Source organism: Rhinopithecus roxellana, chromosome 4 (genome assembly GCF_007565055.1).
Source record: "Rhinopithecus roxellana isolate Shanxi Qingling chromosome 4, ASM756505v1, whole genome shotgun sequence".
Taxonomy (NCBI): Eukaryota; Metazoa; Chordata; class Mammalia; order Primates; family Cercopithecidae; genus Rhinopithecus; species Rhinopithecus roxellana.
The window spans coordinates 50,770,547-50,787,417 of NC_044552.1; the positions used below are offsets into that span (position 1 = coordinate 50,770,547).

The 16,871-nt window shown below is 41.4% G+C and overlaps 1 pseudogene; it reads left to right on the forward strand.

Annotated features, from left to right (window-relative positions):
• LOC104663192 overlaps positions 1 to 16,667 on the forward strand; it is a 37,576-nt pseudogene extending 20,909 nt beyond the window's left edge.
• The last annotated feature ends 204 nt before the right edge of the window (positions 16,668 to 16,871 follow it).

Consider the following 16,871-nt stretch of genomic DNA (forward strand, 5'->3'; position numbering starts at 1 on the left):
ATTGAATGGTAAATAAATGGAGAAGAGAAAAATATTTTTTGTCTCTTGAAATATTTCTCACTGCTCTTAAGTGGCTAATATGATTAAGACAGGTACACATAAACAGTTTTCCTTTCCTAAAGTTAACTGTGCCCATAATGATCAATGGAATAGTAGACAGCTCAGAAACAAACCCTCACATATGCAGCCAAATGATCTTCAACAGGGGTGCCAAGACCACTCAGTGGGAGAAGGGACAGTCTCTTCAACAAATGGTTTAAAGAAGTCGAACTCCTGACCTCAGGTGATCCGCCCGCCTCATCCTCTCAAAGTGCTGGGATTACAGGTGTGAGCCGCCGTGCTGGGCCTGGCCCCATATTAGTTACATTCAAATTTCCCATGGGCATTGTTTAATCATTAAGATCTGGGACAAAGTTAAAAATGCTAGCAACAATGATTTCAAGTCCTTACCCCTCCCAATTTCCTATATGTGTTCAAATAATTATCTCTTAAGAAATATTTCGGCCGGGCGTAGTGGCTCACACCTGTAATCCCAGCACTTTGGGAGGCCGAGGCTGGTGGATCACGAGGTCAAGAGATTGAGACCATCCTGGCCAACATGGTGAAACCCCGTGTCTACTAAAAATACAAAAAATTAGTCGGCATGGTGGCGGGCACCTGTAGTCCCAGTTACTCGGGAGGCTGAGGCAGGAGAATCATTTGAACTCGGGAAGCAGAGGTTGCAGTGAGCCGAGATTGTGCCACTGCACGCACTCCAGTCTGGGCGACAGACAGAGACTCCATCTCAAAAAAAAAAAAAAGAAAAAGAAAAGAAATATTTCTTGACTAAAAAAAAGTTTTCCCACATAGGCTTTGGTGATCATCTCAACCAGATGAAACCATAGCTTCCACAAGCCAGTCAATCTAACATGAAGAACACAACATGAATGAGAGGTCATTCCACTCCAGAAAATAAAATCCCACTAACAGGACTGGTATTCACACAGGCAGCACTGAATATAATTTAATAAAAGGAAATCCTGTCCCTTTTTTTTTTTTGAGACGGAGTCTCGTCTCAGCCCACTGCAAGCTCCGCCTCCCAGGTTCACGCCATTCTCCTGCCTCAGCCTCCCGAGTAGCTGGGACTACAGGCGCCCGCCACCTTGCCCGGCTAGTTTTTTGTACTTTTTAGTAGAGACGGGGTTTCACCGTGTTAGCCAGGATGGTCTCGATCTCCTGACCTCGTGATCCGCCCGCCTCGGCCTCCCAAAGTGCTGGGATCCTGTCCCTTTTAAAATAGAATCCTGAACCTCTAGAACTTAGAGCTAGGAAGTGAAAATCTGGATAAGAAATGTCCCCCCAAAAAGTGGTTTTTGGTACCCCTGTGTGGTAGGCGGAATTCTAAGATGACACTGAAATGACACTCACCCTTTATAAACCCCTCCCCTTGGAGTGTGGGTGGGTAGAACCCGAGAACATAATGAGATAGTACTCCTCAGATTAGCTTCTGTGATATGGCAGTTGACTTTCTGTTTTAATTTGGTTAAAAAAAAATATTCCCCATCTTAACCAGTTTAGAGTGTGCAGTTCAGTAGTGTTAAGTATATACACATTGTTGTGCCACAGATCTCCAGAACTTTTTCACCTTGCAACACTGAAACTGTATTCCCATTTGAACAACAACTTTTCATGCCTCTCTCCCCCAGCCCCCGGCAACCACCATTCTACTTTCTGTTTTTATGAATTTGAATACTTTCAATACCTCATATAAGTGTTTATCTTTTTGTGACTGGCTTATTTCTCTTAGAATAATGTTCTTAAGGTTCATGATATTGTAGCATGTGATAAAATTTCCTTCCCTTTTAAGACTTATTATATGTATTTACAAAATTATATTTATCCATTTTTCCATCAGTAGATATTTGGGTTGCTTCCACCTCTTGGATATTGTGAATAATGCTGCCGTGAACATGGATGGGTGTGCAAATATCTCTTTGAGACTGTGGTTTCGATTCTTTTGGATCTATACCCAGAAGTAGGATTGGTGGATCATATGGTAGTTCTGGCTGTAATTTTTTTTTTTTTTTTTGAGATGGAGTCTCACTCTTGTTGCCCAGGCTGGAGTGCAGTGGCACAATCTCAGCTCACTGCAACCTCTGCCTCCCAGGTTTAAGCGATTCTCCTGCCTCAGCCTCCCGAGTAGCTGGGATTACAGTGCGCACCACCACGCCCGGCTAATTCTGTATTTTTAGTAGAGACGGGGTTTCTCCATGTTGGTCGGGCTGATCTCAAACTCCCGATCTCAGGTGATCCGCCCGCCTCGGCTTCCCAAAGTGCTGGGATTATAGGCGTGAGCGACCGCACCCAGCCCTATCTGTAATTTTTTCAGGAATGATCACACTGTCTTCTAGAGCAGTTGCACCATTTTTCAGTCCCGCCAACAGTGCACAAGGGTTCCAATTTGTCCACATCCTTGCTAACCTTTGTTATTTGTGTGCTTTTTTTAAAAAATAGTAGCCATCCTAATGAATGTGAGGTGATGTCTCATTTTGGTTTTGAGTTTGCATTTCTCTACTAATTAGCAGTGTTGAGCATCTTTTCATATGCTTGTTGACCAATTGCATATCATCTTTGGAGAAATATCTATTCAAGTTCTTCGCCCATTTTTTATTTGGTTCGTTTTTTATGTTGTTGGGTGTTAGAAGTTCTTTATATATTCTGGATATTAACCCTTTACAGATATATGATTAGCAAATATTCTCTCCCATTCCATACATTGTCTTTTCATTCTGTTGTGTCTGTTGATGCAAAGAAGTTTTTAAGCTTGATGTATTCCCATTTGTCTGTGTATGCTTTTGTTGTCAGCGCTTTTGATGTCATATCCAAGAAATCACTGCCAAATCCAATGTCATGAAATTTTTCCTCTATGCTTTATTCTAGGAGTTCTATAGTTTTGGGCCTTACATTTAGATTTTTAATCCGTTTTGAGGTAATTTTTTGTATATGCTGCAAGATAAGCATCCAACTTTATTCTTTTGCATGTGGATATCCAGTTTTCCCAGCACCATTTGTTGAAGAGACTGTCGTTTCTCCCATGAGCACCCCTGTTGAAGATCATTTGGCTGCATATGTGAGGGTTTGTTTCTGAACTGTCTTTTCTATTCCATTGATCTTTATGGGCACAGTTAATTTTAAGAAAGGGAGACTATTTATGTGTACCTATCTTAATCATATTAGCCACCTAAGAGCAGTGAGTTTTCTTTGGCTAGTCACAGAAGAAAAACAGAGATTTAAAGTATGAGCAAAATTTGACAAAGGCGTGTTGCTGAAATGGAGGAACCATGTGGCGAGGACCTGAGAGCAGTGTTTAGCAGTGGGGAGTGTCCCCAGACTACAGTTGACAACAAGGAAATGTATTCTGCCAACAATCTGAGTGAGCTTGGAAGTGGCTCTTTCCCTAGCTGAACCTCCTGAGGATGATGGCACAGCTATACAACATCTTAATTTAAGCCTTATGAGACCCTGAGTAGAGGGCCCAGTTAAAACCAAACTCCCAACACAAAAACTGTGAGATAATAAATTTGTGTTATTTTGAGCTGCTAAGTTTGTGGTATTTGTTATACAGCAATAGAAAACTAATACACCCTGGTTATACCTTCTTCCTCTGATTAGGTCATTAATGGCCCTATAGTTGGGGGCCATTAGCTCACTGAACTCCATGGTCCGTTTGTTCTTACCAAAGTTTAGACTGGCTGGAATAATTTTTTCTTTATTTTCTCTTATTTACATATCTTTAGGAAGGAATTTTAAATAAATCTTAGAAATAGGTAATCCTATACATGGCTCATAGTTAAAATATGTAGCAAGAGATATAGTGAAGACTCTTTCTGCAACTATTATTCCTCATCTGTCTTGTTCTCACCTGCCACCTCCTCTCCCCTCCCCAGATAACCACTGCTAACAGTTTCTTGATATTCTTCTCAAGTTACTTTTAAATGCACATATGTGACAAAGACTGTTAATTACTTCCAATTTTCATTCTTCTCTTCTTAAATAGTATTAGAATTTTTAGTTGGAAACCTGGCTGCCAGGAATTAAAACTATGTTCCCCAGGCTCCCTTATAGCTAGATGTGACCAGATGGGATATAGACAAACAGGCTATGAGGCAACTTCCAGGAACCTTCCTTGGGATATGCCCTTTGTCCCTTCTTCTCCATCCCATTCTGCTGCCTGGGAAGTGGATGTAACATTAGATTGGAGGACAAGAACATGCCCTAAGGATGGAGGGCTGGTGAACTAGAAAGAAACTGAATCCCTGAGCGTGTTATGGAGCACAGCACTTGCCCTCAGCCTTGGACTGCCGGCCCTGGATGTTTACAGAGAGAAGTACCCTGTAATCCCAGCACTTTAGGAGGCCAAAGTGGGCAGATCACTTGAGCTCAGGAGTTCAAGAGCAGCCTGGGCAATATGGTGAGACCCTGTCTCTACAAAAAAATACAAAAATTAGCCAGGTATGGTGGCACTTGCCTGTACTCCCAGCTACTCAGGAGGATGAGGTGAGAGGATCAGTTGAGCCCAGGAGGCAGAGGTTGCAGTGAGCTAGATGATATCACTGCACTCCAGCCTGGTCAACAGAGCAAGATCCTGAAAAAGAAAGAAATAAAGAAATAAGAAGAAGAACGACTAAAGACAAGAAGAATAACAGCAAGAAAGAAAGTAAAGAAAAAGAAAGAAAGAAAGCAGAAAGAAAGAAGGAAGAAGGAAGGAAGGAAGAAGAAGGAAGGAGGAAGAAGGAAGGAAGGAAGTGAAGGATAGAGCAGAAGATAGCACTCCTACCTCCCTCTAGCCGTATCATACCGAACCTCCCAGAAGCTCCACCAACATCCCTCCTCCTCAATACCTCCCCACATCATCACGACAGCCCCCCAAAAAAAGCTCCTTCATCTTTTAAAAGCCACTGTTCTTTTTGGATATTATCATTTAATGCTAAACCTAATTCCTAACTAATACAGTATTTAAGAAAATAAGATATATTCTCCTTACTCCTTCTCTTACAAATAATAGAGTATTATAGACTTCATATTACGCTGCCTTGCATATTGCCTCTTTGACTTAATATATCTTTTTTTTTATTATACTTTAAGTACTAGGGTACATGTGCATAACGTGCAGGTTTGTTACATATGTATACTTGTGCCATGTTGGTGTGCTGCACCCATCAACTCGTCAGCACCCATCAATTCGTCATTTATATCAGGTATGACTCCCAATGCAATCCCTCCCCCCCCCCCATGATAGGCCCCAATGTGTGATGTTCCCCTTCCCGAGTCCAAGTGATCTCATTGTTCAGTTCCCACCTATGAGTGAGAACATGCGGTGTTTGGTTTTCTGTTCTTGTGATAGTTTGCTAAGAATGATGGTTTCCAGCTGCATCCATGTCCCTACAAAGGACGCAAACTCATCCTTTTTTATGGCTGCATAATATTCCATGGTGTATATGTGCCACATTTTCTTAATCCAGTCTGTCACAAATGGACATTTGGGTTGATTCCAAGTCTTTGCTATTGTGAATAGTGCCACAATAAGCATACGTGTGCATGTGTCTTTATAGCAGCATGATTTATAATCCTTTGGGTACATACCCACTAGTGGGATGGCTGGGTCATATGGTACATCTAGTTCTAGATCCTTGAGGAATTGCCATACTGTTTTCCATAATGGTTGAACTAGTTTACAATCCCACCAACAGTGTAAAAGTGTTCCTATTTCTCCACATCCTCTCCAGCACCTGTTGTTTCCTGACTTTTTAATGATTGCCATTCTAACTGGTGTGAGATGGTATCTCATTGTGGTTTTGATTTGCATTTCTCTGATGGCCAGTGATGATGAGCATTTTTTCATGTGTCTGTTGGCTGTATGAATGTCTTCTTTTGAGAAATGTCTGTTCATATCCTTTGCCCACTTTTTAATGGGGTTGTTTGTTTTTTTCTTGTAAATTTGTTTGAGTTCTTTGTAGGTTCTGAATATTAGCCCTTTGTCAGATGAGTAGATTGCAAAAATTTTCTCCCATTCTGTAGGTTGCCTGTTCACTCTGATGGTAGTTTCTTTTGCTGTGCAGAAGCTCTTTAGTTTAATTAGATCCCATTTGTCAATTTTGGCTTTTGCTGCCGTTGCTTTTGGTGTTTTAGACATGAAGTCCTTGCCCATGCCTATGTCCTGAATGGTACTACCTAGGTTTTCTTCTAGGGTTTTTATGGTATTAGGTCTAACATTTAAGTCTCTAATCCATCTTGAATTAATTTTCGTATAAGGAGTAAGGAAAGGATCCAGTTTCAGCTTTCTACTTATGGCTAGCCAATTTTCCCAGCACCATTTATTAAATAGGGAATCCTTTCCCCATTTCTTGTTTCTCTCAGGTTTGTCAAAGATCAGACGGCTGTAGATGTGTGGTATTATTTCTGAGGACTCTGTTCTGTTCCATTGGTCTATATCTCTGTTTTGGTACCAGTACCATGCTGTTTTGGTTACTGTAGCCTTGTAGTCTAGTTTGAAGTCAGGTAGTGTGATGCCTCCAGCTTTGTTCTTTTGACTTAGGATTGTCTTGGCAATGCGGGCTCTTTTTTGGTTCCATATGAACTTTAAAGCAGTTTTTTCCAATTCTGTGAAGAAACTCATTGGTAGCTTGATGGGGATGGCATTGAATCTATAAATAACCTTGGGCAGTATGGCCATTTTCACGATATTGATTCTCCCTATTCATGAGCATGGTATGTTCTTCCATTTGTTTGTGTCCTCTTTGATTTCACTGAGCAGTGGTTTGTAGTTCTCCTTGAAGAGGTCCTTGACATCCCTTGTAAGTTGGATTCCTAGGTATTTTATTCTCTTTGAAGCAATTGTGAATGGAAGTTCATTCCTGATTTGTCTCTGTTTGTCTGTTACTGGTATATAAGAATGCTTGTGATTTTTGCACATTAATTTTGTATCCTGAGACTTTGCTGAAGTTGCTTATCAGCTTAAGGAGATTTTGGGCTGAGACGATGGGGTTTTCTAAATATACAATCATGTCATCTGCAAACAGGGACAATTTGACTTCTTCTTTTCCTAACTGGATACCCTTGATTTCTTTCTCTTGCCTGATTGCCCTAGCCAGAACTTCCAACACTATGTTGAATAGGAGTGGTGAGAGAGGGCATCCCTGTCTTGTGCCAGTTTTCAAAGGGAATTTTTCCAGTTTTTGCCCGTTCAGTATGATATTAGCTGTGGGTTTGTCATAAATAGCTCTTATTATTTTGAGGTACGTTCCATCAATACCGAATTTATTGAGGGTTTTTAGCATGAAGGGCTGTTGAATTTTGTCAAAAGTCTTTTCTGCATCTATTGAGATAATCATGTGGTTCTTGTCTTTGGTTCTGTTTATATGCTGGATTACGTTTATTGATTTGCGAATGTTGAACCAGCCTTGCATCCCAGGGATGAAGCCCACTTGATCATGGTGGATAAGCTTTTTGATGTGCTGCTGAATCCGGTTTGCCAGTATTTTATTGAGGATTTTTGCATCGATGTTCATCAGGGATATTGATCTAAAATTTTCTTTTGTTGTTGTGTCTCTGCCAGGCTTTGGTATCAGGATGATGTTGGCCTCATAAAATGAGTTAGGGAGGATTCCCTCTTTTTCTATTGACTGGAATAGTTTCAGAAGGAATGGTACCAGCTCCTCCTTGTACCTCCAGTAGAATTCAGCTGTGAATCCATCTGGTCCTGGACTTTTTTTTGGTTGGTAGGCTATTAATTATAGCCTCAATTTCAGAGCCTGCTATTGGTCTATTCAGGGATTCAAATTCTTCCTGGTTTAGTCTTGGAAGAGTGTAACTTTCCAGGAAATTATCCATTTCTTCTAGATTTTCTAGTTGATTTGCATAGAGGTGTTTATAGTATTCTCTGATGGTAGTTTGTATTTCTGTGGGGTCGGTGATAATATCCGCTTTATCATTTTTTATTGCGTCTATTTGATTCTTCTCTCTTTGCTTCTTTATTAGTCTTGCTAGCGGTCTACCAATTTTATTGATCTCTTCAAAAAACCAACTCCTGGATTCATTGATTTTTTGGAGGGATTTTTGTGTCTCTATCTCCTTCAGTTCTGCTCTGATCTTAGTTATTTCTTGCCTTCCGCTAGCTTTTGAATGTGTTTGCTCTTGCTTCTCTAGTTCTTTTAATTGTGATGTTAGAGTGTCAATTTTAGATCTTTCCAGCTTTCTCTTGTGGGCATTTAGTGCTATAAATTTCCCTCTACACACTGCTTTAAATGTGTCCCAGAGATTCTGGTATGTTGTATCTTTGTTCTCATTGGTTTCAAAGAACATCTTTATTTCTGCCTTCATTTCGTTATTTACCCAGTAGTCATTCAGGAGCAGGTTGTTCAGTTTCCATGTAGTTGAGCGGTTTTTGATTGAGTTTCTTAGTCCTGAGTTCTAGTTTGATTGCACTGTGGTCTGAGAGACAGTTTGTTATAATTTCTGTTCTTGTACATTTGCTGAGGAGTGCTTTACTTCCAATTATGTGGTCAATTTTGGAATAAGTGCGATGTGGTGCTGAGAAGAATGTATATTCTGTTGATTTAGGGTGGAGAGTTCTATAGATGTCTATTAGGTCTGCTTGGTGCAGAGATGAGTTCAATTCCTGGATATCCTTGTTAACTTTCTGTCTCGTTGACCTGTCTAATGTTGACCGTGGGGTGTTGAAGTCTCCCATTATTATTGTATGGGAGTCTAAGTCTCTTTGTAAGTCTCTAAGGACTTGCTTTATGAATTTGGGTGCTCCTGTATTGGGTGCATATATATTTAGGATAGTTAGCTCTTGCTGTTGAATTGATCCCTTTACCATTATGTAATGGTCTTCTTTGTCTCTTTTGATCTTTGATGGTTTAAAGTCTATTTTATCAGAGACTAGGATTGCAATCCCTGCTTTTTTTTGTTCTCCATTTGCTTGGTAGATCTTCCTCCATCCCTTTATTTTGAGCCTATGTATGTCTCTGCATGTGAGATGGGTCTCCTGAATACAGCAGACTGATGGGTCTTGACTCTTTATCCAGTTTGCCAGTCTGTGTCTTTTAATTGGAGCATTTAGTCCATTTACATTTAAGGTTAATATTGTTATGTGTGAACTTGATCCTGTCATTATGATATTAACTGGTTATTTTGCTCATTAGTTGATGCAGTTTCTTCCTAGCCTCAATGGTCTTTACATTTTGGCATATTTTTGCAATGGCTGGTACCATTGGTTCCTTTCCATGTTTACGGCTTCCTTCAGGGTCTCTTGTAAGGCAGGCCTGGTGGTGACAAAATCTCTAAGCATTTGCTTATCTGTAAAGGATTTTATTTCTCCTTCACTGATGAAACTTAGTTTGGCTGGATATGAAATTCTGGGTTTAAAATTCTTTTCTTTAAGAAGGTTGAATATTGGCCCCCACTCTCTTCTGGCTTGTAGAGTTTCTGCCGAGAGATCTGCTATTAGTCTGATGGGCTTCCCTTTGTGGGTAACCCGACCTTTCTCTCTGGCTGCCCTTAAGATTTTTTCCTTCATTTCAACTTTGGTGAATCTGGCAATTATGTGTCTTGGAGTTGCTCTTCTCGAGGAGTATCTTTGTGGTGTTCTTTGTATTTCCTGAATTTGAATGTTGGCCTGCCCTACTAGGTTGGGGAAGTTCTCCTGGATGATATCCTGAAGAGTGTTTTCCAACTTGGTTCCATTTTCCCCCTCACTTTCAGGCACCCCAATCAGACGTAGATTTGGTCTTTTCACATAATCCCATACTTCTTGCAGGCTTTGTTGATTTCTTTTTCTTCTTTTTTCTTTTGGTTTCTCTTTTCGCTTCATTTCATTCATTTGATGCTCAATCGCTGATACTCTTTCTTCCAGTTGATCGAGTTGGTTACTGAAGCTTGTGCATTTGTCACGTATTTCTCGTGTCATGGTTTTCATCTCTGTCATTTCGTTTATGACCTTCTCTGCATTAATTATTCTAGCTATCAATTCTTCCACTCTTTTTTCAAGATTTTTAGTTTCTTTGCACTGGGTACGTAATTCCTCCTTTAGCTCTGAGAAGCTTGATGGACTGAAGCCTTCTTCTCTCATCTCGTCAAAGTCATTCTCTGACCAGCTTCGATCCATTGCTGGCGATGAGCTGCGCTCCTTTGTAGGGGGAGATGCGCTCTTATTTTTTGAATTTCCAGCTTTTCTGCCCTGCTTTTTCCCCATCTTTGTGGTTTTATCTGCCTCTGGTCTTTGATGATGGTGACGTACTGATGGGGTTTTGGTATAGGTGTTCTTCCTGTTTGATAGTTTTCCTTCTAATAGTCAGGACCCTCAGCTGTAGGTCTGTTGGAGATTGCTTGAGGTCCACTCCAGACCCTGTTTGCCTGGGTATCAGCAGCAGAGGTTGCAGAAGGTAGAATATTGCTGAACAGCGAGTGTACCTGTCTGATTCTTACTTTGGAAGCTTTGTCTCAGGGGTGTACTCCACCCTGTGAGGTGTGGGGTGTCAGACTGCCCCTAGTGGGGGATGTCTCCCAGTTAGGCTACTCAGGGGTCAGGGACCCACTTGAGCAGGCAGTCTGTCCCTTCTCAGATCTCAACCTCCGTGTTGGGAGATCCACTGCTCTCTTCAAAGCTGTCAGACAGAGTCGTTTGCGTCTGCACAGGTTTCTGCTACTTTTTTTGTTGTTGTTGTTTAGCTGTGCCCTGTCCCCAGAGGTGGATTCTACAGAGACAGGCAGGTTTCCTTGAGCTGCTGTGAGCTCCACCCAGTTCGAGCTTCCCAGCGGCTTTGTTTACCTACTTAAGCCTCAGCAATGGCGGGCGCCCCTCCCCCAGCCTCGCTGCTGCCTTGCGGTTAGATCGCAGACTGCTGTGCTAGCAATGAGGGAGGCTCCGTGGCCATGGGACCCTCCCGGCCAGGTGTGGGTATAATCTCCTGGTGTGCCCTTTTGCTTAAAGCGCAGTATTGGGGTGGGAGTTACCCGATTTTCCAGGTGTTGTGTGTCTCAGTTCCCCTGGCTAGGAAAAGGGATTCCCTTCCCCCTTGCGCTTCCCAGGTGAGGCGATGCCTCGCCCTGCTTCAGCTCTCGCTGGTCGGGCTGCAGCAGCTGACCAGCACCGATTGTCCGGCACTCCCTAGTGAGATGACTCCAGTACCTCAGTTGAAAATGCAGAAATCATCAGTCTTCTGTGTCGCTCGCGCTGGGAGTTGGAGACTGGAGCTGTTCCTATTCGGCCATCTTGCTCCTCCCCCCTAAAAGCAATCAACTTAATATATCTTACAGATCTTTCCATTTTGTACTATCCGGGATGATAGGAAGCAGATGGCACACTAGAAACAGCTGATTAAAGGGAGTTAAATCACAGACTATTTATGAAGATTTTGGCAAGGTTAGAAGAAACCAATAAAGGATGATGATGCAACCCAGGGCTAGCCACAGGAAGCCATAGCATCCTTACACCTGAAATTTTAAGTATATGGACTGTTTATCAGAACCCAGAGAGATCTTTTGCTGCAGGACAGGGTGACCCAATAGGGATGGTGCTGCTGAGAGGAAAACACAGCCACTGCCAACCTTCACCTCAGCAGAGAGGGAACTTGTGGAATATCCTAACTTCTCTTTCTTCCTACTTTCCAATCTCTTCCTGGTGCCTCCTATTGGTTGAATCCAACCAAAAGCTGGAGGGCAAGGGGGCTTGGCTGATGCAGTCCACAAAGGTCAGCCTCCTGGGGCCCAGAGCAGGATGGAGAAAGGTGCAGCATGCATATAGGGTGAAAAGTAGAAAACACACCTGGTTACTTCTTAGCATCTGCTTTTATCCTTTATTTAGATGAGAAATTTATATCCCCAACACAGGGAACATACAAAATCCCATCAGCTACACACCACTGTAGGGTAATGTCATTCAGTCATATTCCAAAACCATTAAACTTTAGCCACTACATTGCTCTTTGTTTAAAATAGCAGGAACATTTACAAATTCAATGCAATTTCTATCAAAATTCCAACTGCCTTTTTTGCAAAACTGGACAAGCTGATCCTAAAATTCATGTAGAAATAAAAAGAACCAGAAATAGCCAAATAATAATAAAAATTCCTAAAAAGTAAAACAAAGTTGGAAGACTCACATTTCCCAAATTTAAAACTTACTGCAAAGCAACAGTAATCAAGACATTGTGGTACTGGCATAAGGATAGATATCAATGGAATTGAATTGACAGTCCAGAAATAAACTCATACATTTATATTTAACTGATTCTCAGCAAGGGTCCCAAGACCACTGAATGGGGAAAGAAGAATTATCTTTTCAACATATAGTGCTGGGACAACTGGATATCCATGTTAAAAGAATGAATTTGTACCCCTATTGCACAGCATATGCAAGAATTAACTCAAAATAGATGAAAGACCTAAATCAAGAGCAAAAACTATAAAACTCTTAAAAAAACTTAAGTGTGAAACTTTATGACTTTGGATGAAGTAATGGTTTCTTAGATATGACACTAAAAGTACAAGCAAGCAAAGAAGAAACAGACAAATTGGCTGAACTTTATCAAAATTTAAAGCTTCTGAGTATCAAAGGACACCATTAAGAAAGTGAAAAAACAACCAACAGAATAGAAGACAAATATTTGCAAATCATGCCTCTGCTAAGGGTCTAGTGTATCCAAAATTCATAACAAAAAAACCTCTTACAATGCAATATTTAAAAGACAACCCACCAGGCGTGGTGGCTCACACCTGTAATCCTAGCACTTTGGGAGGCCGAGGCTCACAGATCACCTGAGGTCAGGAGTTTGAGACCAGCCTGGCCAACATGATGAAACCTCATCTCTACTAAAAATAGTAGGGTGTGGTGGTGGGCACCTGTAATCCCAGCTATTCGGGGGGCTGAGACAGAAGAATCACTTGAACTCGAGAGGCGGAGGTTGCAGTGAACCAAAATCGCGCCACTGCACTGCAGCCTGGGTGACAGAGCCAGACTAACTCAAAAAAACAAACAAACAAACAAACAAACAAAAAACAATTAAAAAGTGGGCAAAGGATTTGATGGGAGTTCTCCAAAGAAGATATGCAAATAGCCAAAAGACTCATGAAAAGATGTTCCACATCACTCATCATTAGGAAAATGCAAATCAAAACCACAATGAGAAGTCACTTCATACTCACTGGAATGGCTATAATAAAAATAATAATAATTTTTGATGACAAGTATGTGGAGAAAATGGAAACCTCATATATTGTTGGTGGGGATGTAAAGTGGTGTAAAACTGTGGAAAACTGTTTCGGAGTTCCTCAAAACATTAGACATATTACTACTTAATACATGACCCAGAAATTTTACTTCTAGGTATATAATCAAAAGAAAAGAAAACATATGTCAACAAAAACTTGTACATGTACAACAAGTTTTTCTACAAGTTTTTGTACATGGTTTTGTACAGGTTTTTGTACAAGGTTTTGTACAAGTTTTTGTACGCCAAGTTTAACTTGTACATGAATGTTTATAGCAGCATTATTTATGATAGGAAAAAGTAGAAACAACCCTAATGTTTATCAGTTGGTAAATTGATAAACAAGATATGATATATTCATACAAGGGAATATTAGCCATAAGAAGGCATGAAGTACTAATACATGCCACAATATAGATAAACCTTGAAAACATTGTTCTAAACTACAGCAGACACAAAAGCCCACATATTGTGTGATTCCATTTATATGAATGTCCAGAATAGGCAAATCCATAGAGACAAAAAGTAGATTAGTGATTAATCTAATCCATTAGCCAATGGATGGGGGAAGAGGCGATAGAGAATAACTGCTGAGAGAGGTTTCTTGTTGAGATGATGGAAATGTGCAGGAATTAGATGGTGGTGCTATGAATACAGAAAAAAACATTAAATTATGTACTTTCAAATGGTGAACTTTATGTTACGTGAATTATATTTTATTAAAACACTGCAAAAACATTAACAGAGAAGGGGCTAGGGGAGACAATTAACACAAAACAGCTGCTTCTTTCCTTAATTCTCCAACCAGTTATAAACTCTAATTTGAGAATCATGACTGTTTTCTTCCACTACCCATTCCATGTTCCCCTTATCCTCTGCTAAAACCTCAGCTGGATGGGGTTCTTTACCTGATAGGGTGACTCAAATGCCCTTCCTGTCATACCTCAGTCTTTGGAAGGTTTACTGATTGCTACAGTGAATCCCCTGGGTTTCAAGCACCTTACCTTGTAAGGTAGAAACTCATTTTCTCATTACTAATTGGTTTCTATCATCCGTCCATAAGAGTCACCCCTTTAGCTCCCTCTAGGTTAAGCAGCACAGGAGCCAAAATCGGCCAGAGAGCGGGGCTCAATTTTCCATTTAACAGAACTGCCTGACTGTATAGCATGGAAAAGCATTCCTTCCTTGGCTACATGGACCCCCAAACCTACCAAATCCATGGTTATGGAGATTAACGGGAGAAGTTCTAGAAGTGTGTTGTAAGGAATAATAATGAAAGGGGCCCTTCCTACCTTACCTTTTGGTTCTCAAACCCTTGGATCCTGATTATAAGGCAGTCACCACTGTCAAGTGGCCCCTGAATTAAGGCATGCATGTACTGCATCCTCTAGAACAGCACCTCAAATTTTAGTAGGTCTTTCCATCATTCTTTCAAGCCAGCTACTTCTGAGGGATGAGACATGTGGTTAGACCAACTTATTCTGAAAGCGTAAGCCCATTGTTGCACATCTTGGCCATGAAATGTGCCTCTGGTCAGGGCAAATGCTGAGTGGGACACCACAATAAAAGATAAACCTTTAAGTCAACAAATGCTGGAAGAAGCATCATGAGAATGGAAAGTAAATCCATAGTCTGAATATGTATTTATTCATTAAGGACAAATTGATGCCCCCTCCGTGACAAGAGGATTCTGATGTAATCAACCTGACACAGGTGCCTGGGTGATCCCTCCAGGGAATAATGCAACATTACAAGATCACCTTTGGCCTCTGCTATTGGTAGGTTAACCACTCAAGCTGTGGTGGCCAGATCACCTGAATAAGGGGAAGTCCATGGCCTCCATCCCTGTTGCCATGGTTGCATGGTACCCTTTCCCACTGGGCAAGCACCAGAATAACTGGAGAGAGAAGCTAACTGACATGCATGACGGGGATTGTCTTGTCCATCTGATTACTGGGAAACTCCTCTGCAGTGCTTGACTTTTGGTGAGCATTCACAGGGATCAAAAAATACACTCTGTGCCCATTCAATCGACATACCTCTCCCCCAGATTTCTTTGTTCCTACTCTTCCAGTCTCATTCTTTCTCTGAAAAATGGGCCAGTACATTAGCCACTACCCAAAAATTAGCACTGATCCATACATCAGGCCATTTCCTTTTCCATGCAAAGTGAACAACTAAATGTGCCACCTAAAGTTTTATCCTTTGGGAAAATTTCCCTTCACTACACTTTCTTGGCCATCTGTAAGTGAGGCTGAAATACAACAGCCATCTGCATCTGCTGGTGCCTGCACACCAAAAAGGCCCATATATAACCAGGCATGCAGCTTTTTTTCCTCTGTTAACTGTTCATAAGGAATACCCAGCCGGACTGAGCTGATTGCCTCCTATTATTTTGGAGGCAACTCACTTCATCCCAACTTCTTGAAACTTTTACTTCTGGAGGCCATATTTCTCTCAGATCTTTCAGAAAAAAAAAGTCTTAAAGCCTTAGACTTTTTTTTTATAGTCCAGCTCTTAAATTTTTTCCTCCCCTTTCCCAATAATAACCTGAGTGTGGATCCAGCTTGTCCCCAAATCCTGCCTTGCTCCAAAACATCCGACTGTAAAGACTCTTCACCAACGCTTGTGACTTGTGGGCCTGAAGAAGACTACCCATCCTTGCAAATGTCTTCTGCTGAGATGCCTCACACAGAGACTGGACATCCCTGATTCTTCCACTAGTTCCAAAGGCAAACAACCCACTTCTGCAGTGAAGAGCACCACAAAAAAGGAAGACAAGGTCCAAGTCAAGAAAAGGAAGACCAGAACTGTGTTCTTCTCCACCCAGTTGTGTGTACTCAGTGATAGATTTCAGAGACAGAAATAACTCAACCTCCAGTAGATGCAAGAACTTTCCAATACCTAGAACCTTAGCTACAAACAGGTTAAGACCTGGTTCCAGAACCAGAAAATGAAATCTAAGAGGTGTCAGGAAAACAATCAGCCAAAGGGTAGTAATGGTGTGACTCAGAAGGCCTCAGCACCTACCTGCCTCTACTTTTTCTACTGATGACTGGTGAACACAACTGAGAACCTTCCAATGTGGAGCAACCAGATCTGGAGGAATTCAACATGGAGCTTACCAGACCTGGAATCCAGTCCTAAAGCAACCACTCCCGGAACACTGAGACCTGGTGCACCCAATCTTGGAACAATCAGGCCTGGAAAAATCCTTTCCATAACTGTGGAGAGGAATCTCTGCAGTACTGTATGCAGTTCCAGCAAAATTCTCCTGCCAGTGACTCGGTGGCTGCCTTGGAAACTACTGGGGAAAGCCATAATGTAACATAGCAGACCACTAGGTTTTATAGTGCTCCACAAACCATGGATTTATTCCTAAACTACTCCACAAACATGCAGCCTGAAGATGTGTGAAGACAAGTGAAATTGATATTACTCAATTTCATTCAGGCTGAATCCTTCCTCTCCTCTCCTCCGCTTGCCCATAGGATTTTTCTGGTTTGGAAACCACGTGCTCTGGTTTCCATTATGCCTATCCAGTTGATTTGGTCGAGGGTAGGGTATGGCTGGAGTCTAATCAGAGATGTTTCTTTCTTTTTTCCTATTGGATCTTTCTGG